This window comes from Salvelinus sp. IW2-2015, linkage group LG2 (genome assembly GCF_002910315.2).
Source record: "Salvelinus sp. IW2-2015 linkage group LG2, ASM291031v2, whole genome shotgun sequence".
Taxonomy (NCBI): Eukaryota; Metazoa; Chordata; class Actinopteri; order Salmoniformes; family Salmonidae; genus Salvelinus; species Salvelinus sp. IW2-2015.
The window spans coordinates 11,423,631-11,431,284 of record NC_036839.1 but is presented as its reverse complement, the minus strand read 5'-3'; positions in this window follow the sequence as shown (position 1 = coordinate 11,431,284).

Below are 7,654 nucleotides of genomic sequence, written 5' to 3'. Positions count from 1 at the left end.
GGGGAGAGGTGAAAATTAAGTTCCTCGGCGTACACATCACAGACAAACTAAAATGGTCCACTCACACAGACAGTGTGGTGAAGAAGTCAGGACTCTTCAAAGTCAGGAGGCTGAAGAAATTTGGCTTGTCACCCCAAACCCTGAAAAACTTTACAGATGCGCAATCGAGAGCATCCTGTCGGGCTGTATCACAGCCTGGTACGACAACTGCACTGCCTCAACACAAGGCTCTCCAAGGGTGGTGCGGTCTGCACAACGCATCACTGGGGGCAAACTACCTGCCCTGCCATGACACTACAGCACCAGATGTCACAGGAAGGCCAAAAGATCATCAAGGACATCAACCACCGAGCACTGCCTGTTCACACGCTACCATCCAGAAGGCGAGGTCAGTACAAGAGAGACTGAAGAACAGCTTCTATCTCAAGGCGATCAGACTGCTAAATAGTAATCACTTAACTCAGAGAGGCTGCTGCCACATTGAGACCCAATCACTGGCCCTTTAATAATGGATCACTAGTCACTTTATACAATGCACTCAAATAATGCACTTTAATCATTTTACATATCTTACATTACTCATATCACTTAGATACTATATTTTATACCATCATTGCACCTTGCCTATGCCGCTCGGCCATCGCTCATCCATATACTTACCTGGACATGTTCTCATTCACCCTTTAGATGTGTGTGTATTAGTAGTTGTTGGGGATTGTTGGATTACTGTGTTAGATATTACTGCACTGTCGAACTAGAAGCACAAAGCATTTCGTACACTCGCATTAACATCTGCTAACCATATGTATGTGACAAATAGACTTTGATCTGATTTGATCCCATTTGGTTTGCTCTTAGTGGGGTTATCTTTTTTTTCCCAACGGACAATGACCCAACACACCTCCAGGCTGTGTAAGGGCTATTTGACACAAGAAGGAAGTGATGGAATGTTGCATCAGATGACCTGCCTCCGCAATCACACGACCTCAACCCATTGAGATGGTTTGGGATGAGTTGGACCACACAATGAAGGAAAAGCAGCCAACAAATGCTCAGCATTGTGGGAACTCCTTCAATACTGTTGGAAAAATCATTCCTCATGAACTGGTTGAGAGAAGCGCAAGATTGTGCAAAGCTGTATAAAGGCAAAGGGTGGTTACTTGAAGAAATCTAAAATCTATATTTGTTTAACAGATGAAAAAATAGTAAAATAAAGAGAAAATCCTTTAGTATTAGTGAGGTGTGTCCAACGTTTGACTGGTACTGTGTATAGTTTTAAATAACTGAATACAATACAATCGAGTGAGGGCGTTGGAAATTTGTTTGCCAGTTAACTGCCTTCTGTTTGTGGGTGGCACCTGTGTGCTCTTTTTAAAACGATGGGTCCCAAATCGCTCAAAGGCCCTAGAAGCCAGGTGACCAGGGGAGGTCTCTCCAGTCACTGGGACAACAACCCAACTTGGGTTGGGGGGGAGGATATAGGGGTGGAATAGTGACAAGAACACTATTCAAACACTGGAATAGGTAGATTCAAACATATTGAGGTTAGCAGTGAAATACATGGTACGTGCTATATGGAACATCAATCATTATTGGTCTTCAATGGTAAGTTTACAACTATATTAAGATAAATAGAACGGAAAGTTTTATCTCATTATAGTATATGTTGAAAAGTATAGCCAGTTATAATTCTAATGACTTAGTCGATAATAAGAAAAGACAATCAGTATTTACCTGGCTGAAAGAGAAGGAATATAATATCTATTGTTTACAGGATACTCATTCAACAATTTTAGATGAAGTTGTGTGAAAAAGGACTGGGGTGTCGAATATACTTCTCCCATGGCAAATAAACTCAAAAAGTGTGATGATATTAATTAACAATCATATTGATCCGAAGTGCATTGTTTCAAACAGATCCGCAGGTATAGATTAAATTATTTTAAAAAACACTTATATTATACAAAAGTATGGGAACCCTCTTCCAATTAGTGGATTTGCTGTTCATCCACACCCGTGCTGCAGGTGTATAAAACGTAGACACCAGCATGCGATCTCCATGGACAAAATTGCAGTAGATTGGCTTTACTGAAGAGCTCAGGACTTTCAACTGGTACCGTTTAGGATGGGAATTGGGAATTGTTTTCCCTGATCAGGGCTACACAGCGTGAACGTGAAAGTACAGCAAACTAGAACAGGTATACAATGGTGATCAATGTACGAAACAGAGATATTAGGTATTATCTTCATATACCGCTTTCTTTTTATCATTGCACAAATAATTTATGTGACATTATCTCTGTCTATACCTCTTAATTAACCAGAAATTACCATTTTACATGAATGTTTTATTTCAGTCCCTTGTGACTTCACTAATGACACACCAGTTCAACCCAAAGTGTCCCCAAGTTTAGAAATGGGCAATTGTTCTCCATTTCATGCAAATTTCATCCATTGACATCTTGGTAAAACTGTTCAAATAAATCAGATGGTCACTGAGTTGAGTACATCAGTACTTTGTGTGTGAGGAAGTGTTATCCCAGGGGTTAAGGGTCAGTGTTCTCTGACTGTTGTTTTGAAGTGATCGAGTCAGTAACTGACTAACTCTAACTCGCAGCCAGTGGGAGGTATTATTAAACCAATCCAAATGGCTCAGTCACACCCACACCTACAAGCTCTATTATATAACTGCCTCAGATGAGGAGAGTTTTAAAACCCTGGAGCCATTTTATTGCACATTTCTGGAAATAGTGTGACTGCAAATCAAGGACTAGATAAAATTGAACCATTGGTATATTGTTCGGTGATACTTTATACAGTGAACGGCAACGCTTTTGTCTATCCTGACAGAGATAAGGAGCAGCCAGAAGAATACATGTGTTATTGGTTCTCCGTGGCCCTCTCTGGTTGAGTTGGCAGAGCATGGCGCTTGCAATGCAAGGTTGTGAGGTTGATTCCTGCTGTGGCCAACCAAAAATGTATTCACGCATGACTGTTAATTGCGTTGGATAAAAGTGTCTGCTAAATGGCATATATAAACATGTCAGTAAGCAGTTTCATCAAGAAAGATGCCTCCTCCCGTGTGTCCTTTGCTCTACTGTCATCTGTACATAAACACATGTGATGGATTCATTGTGGAAAGTCTGGCTAAACTGTTTTAAACGTCACCCTAAGCAGACACTGTATTCCCTAGATTTGACACAGCAAAGAATTGAGTTTTGATCATCCATAAGGTGCAATACAAGGACAGGGACACAGATAAATGTGAGGTTTTTGAAATTCAGGGATCACTATTCTCGGTCAGTTGGTCATTCAATGTCGTACATTTTCAGCAGAGGGAGTCACCTTTCTCTCTCAATGGTAAACATGACTCTGTGTCCTCAGCTACCGTTCACAACTACGCGTTCTACCACCCACAGCGTGATCTTTTACCTCAACCCATTCACTGTAAATGGGCTAAAGTGGATTAAGCTCAGTCAATATAGCTGCAGTTGAGTGGTGTCCTATACTGTAGCTAGTCGAGTTGACTGCAACTACATGCAGGATCAGGTATAATCTTGTTGAACAGATTAGGAGTGCAGTTATGGTAAGTGAAAAGAATAGCCCACAATCCTCATGTTCCTTGTTCCACTTTAGTTTCCATTTAGTTGAACTTGCTTTTAAGTCATTCCTCTACCACAGTGGAACAATGACCAAATGATGGGCTTTCACTACAGTCAATACAACATTTAAGATAAATATAATCAACATTAATACACCCATCTAAACATGACATGAATGATTTTACTATTCATAGACATGATGCTCAAGCACAGATATTTTGACCTTGTATTACATCACGGAGGAAAATGTTGCATTCTAGCATTTTTCGTCATTAATCTGGAGGCAACTCTGTAGAGTATCATAAAATCTGATTTTAAACCTAACCCTAACTCTAAACTTAACCACACTTCTAACCTAATGCTTAACACTAACCTTAAATTACATTTGACAATACAGCCATTTTTGACTTGCAGCTGGCATATCTAAGGGGAAACTTGCGAAAATGTTACAGGTGTCAATGGCTTGTCTGAAATAATCCAGATTAGAAGGGGTGATTTGAAGCAATGACTGGTCAGCTTGTCTGATTCTGTCTCAGTGTAAAGATGTAGGATCTTAATTTCGATCACTCTTTTGTTGATGAGAATTGCAACTTGTAGTGTATTTGAGTTTTAAAAAGTCTTCTAAAGTTTGTAAATTCACTTTGAAAATTCAGACCTAATTTGCTCTAATAAAATTGTACCAACCCCTACAAAAAATGTCAGTTAATTATAAATCCACATAATAATTCACATTCTGATGCTGCAGTATTATTTTCCTGCTGTATCAAACTGGCTAAATTAAGATCCTACATCTCTATGTAATAGAGATCTAAAGAGCAGCTATCTTGTCAACGAGACACAGCAAGGTTTGGTAAATGAGAAGAACGACAGGTATTGTAGAGAACGTGTGTGTGAGAACCGTGTGTAAAGAGAATCGAGAGAAACGACAGTGTTGTAGAGAACGACATGTTGTAGAGAACGACAGTGTTTGTAGAGAACGACATGTATGTAGAAATACATGTTGTAGAGAACGACAGTGTTGAGAGAACGACAGTGTTTAAGAGAAGCGTACAGATTAGAGAAGAAGTGTAGGAACAGTATTGCAGAGAACGACGTGTTGTAGAGAGAACAGAGTATTGAATGAGAGAACGGACAGTTTGTAAGAAACGAAACGAGTATTGTAGAACGAATCTTGTAGAACACAGTGTTGTAGAGAACGACAGTGATGTATGTTGAGAGAACGACAGTGTTGTAGAGAATGACAGTTGTAGAGAACAGACAGTGTTGTAGAGAGACGACACAGTGTTGTATAGAACGACAGTGTTAGTAGAAGAAGGAGCAGTATGATTGCGTAGAGAACGACAGTGTTGTAGAGAAACAGAGAGGGCATTGTAGTAGAACGACAGTTGTAGAGTTGTAGAGAACGACAGATGTAAGAGAAACTGACACGTGTGTTTGTCGAAGTAGAGACCGACCCAGGAAGTGTTGTAGAGAACGACAGTATTGTAGAACGCATAAGAGCATCCGAAAGAACGACAGTATAACGACAGAGTGTAATAAGGAACGATTGTTGTAAGAAAGAGAGTTGTAGGACACGACAGAATTGTAGAAGACAGTGTAGGAATTAACAACCAGGTGTTGAGTAGCATGGACGCAAAGAAAATGAATTCGACAGATAAGGGCGACATACGACAGATGCAGATGGAACGAAGTGAATGAATCAGACAGATTAAGGGGAAGAAGGGTGATGAAAAGACTGAACAGACAGATTGTACAGAAGGGCGAGCACTAAGTTATGGACACGAAGTGTGAAGAAGACAGTATTGTAGAGAAGGGGAATCTAAGGAGGAACGACAGTAAGAGAATCAGAGAACGACAGAAGGAAGAAGGATCGACAGTTGTAGAACCAGAGAGAGCCAGAGAAACCATTATGAGAACGACGGAGTTATGCACATGTAGAGAACGACAGTTGTTGTAGAGAACGACAGTGTTGTAGAGAACGACAGTTTGTAGAGAACGACATGTTGTAAGAACGACAGTGTTGTAGAGAACGACAGTATTGTAGAGATGACATTGTGTGTAGAGAACGACAGTATTGTAGAGAACGACAGTGTTGTAGAGAACGAGACAGTATTGTAGAGAACAGACAGTGTGTTGTAGAGAACGACAGTATTGTAGAGAACGACAGCTGTTGATAGAACGACATTGTGTGTAGAGAACGACAGTATTGGAGAGAACGACATGTGTATAGAGACATTGTTGTTTAGAGAACGACATGTATTGTAGAGAACGACATGTTGTAGAGAACGACAGTATATGTAGAGAACGACAGAGGTTGTATAAGAACGACATTGTTGTAGAGACGACAGTGTTGTAGAGAAACGACAGTATAGGTAAGAACGACAGTGTTGTATAGAACGACAGTGTTGTAGAGAACGACAGTATTGTAGAGAACGACAGTGTGTAGAGAACGACATGTTGAATAGAACCGACATGTTGTAGAGAACGACAGCTATTGTAGAGAACGACATGTTGTAGAGAACGACAGTATTGTAGAGATACGACGAGTTTTAGAACGACATGTTGGAAGACACAGTTGTAGAGAACGACAGTGTTTTAAGAACGAGATTGTAGAGAACGACAGTGTTGTAGAGAACGACAGTGTTGTAGAGAAACGACAGTATTGTAGAGAACGACATTGTTGTAGAGAACGACAGTGTGGTAGAGAACGACAGTATTGTAGAGAATGACATTTTGTAGAGAACGACAGTATTGTAGAGAACGACAGTATTGTAGAGAACGACATGTGTAGACGACAGGGGTGCATAGAACGACATTGTTGTAGAGAACGACAGTATTGTAGAGAACGACAGTGTTGTATAGAACGACATTGTTGTAGAGAACGACAGTATGTAGAGAACGACATTGTGTAAGAGAACGACAGTATTGTAGAGAACGACAGTGTTGTAAGAACGACATGTTGTATAGAAGACTGTTGTAGAGAACGACAGTATTGTAGAGAACGCGAACGTGTTGTATAGAACGACATGTTGTAGAGAACGCAGTGTTGTAGAAACGCAGTGTTGTATAGAACGACATTGTTAGAGAACGACATTTGTAGAGAACGACAGTTGTAGAGAACGACAGTATTGTAGAGAACGAATTGTAGAGAACGACAGTGTTGTATAGAACGACAGTGTTTGTAGAGAACGACAGTATTGTAGAGACACGACATGTATTGTAGAACGACAGTGATTGTAGAGACGACATGTTGTTATAGAACAGTTGCCCGTATAGAACGACAGTGTTGTAGTAGAACGACATTGTAGACAGTTTGTAGAGAACGACAGTGTTTGTAGAGAACGACAGTATTGTAGAGAACGACAGTGTGTAGAGAACGACATGGTTGTATAGAACGACAGGACTTGTAGAGAACGACAGTATTGTAGAGAACGACAGTGTTGACGACGTAAACGACATGTTGTTAGAGAACGCAGTTGTAGAGAACGACAGTGTGTAGAGAACGACAGGTGTTGTAGAGAACGACAGTTGTAGAGAACGACAGTGTTGTAGAGAACGACAGTGTGGTGAGAGAAACAGTATTGTAGAGAACGACAGTGTAGAGAAGACATGTTGTAAGAACGACAGTATTGTAAGAATCACATGTGTTGTAGAAACGACAGTATTGTAGAGAACGAGCAGTATTGTAAGAGAACGACATTTGTTGTAGAGAACGACAGTGTTGTATCTTTAAGAACGAACATTGTTGTAGAGAACGACAGTATTGTAGAGAACGCCAGGGTTGTATAAGCAACGACCATTGTGTAAGAGAACGACATATTGTAGAGAACGACAGTGTTGTAGAGAACGACAGTGTTGTAGAGAACGACAGTGTTGTAGAGAACGACAGTATTGCAGAGAACGACAGTGTTGTAGAGAACGACAGTATTGAAGAGAACGACCGTATTGTAGAGAACGACAGTATTGTAGAGAACGACAGTGTTGTATAGAACAACAGTGTTGTAGAGAACGACAGTGTTGTATGTTGTAGAGAACGACAGTGTTGTAGAGAA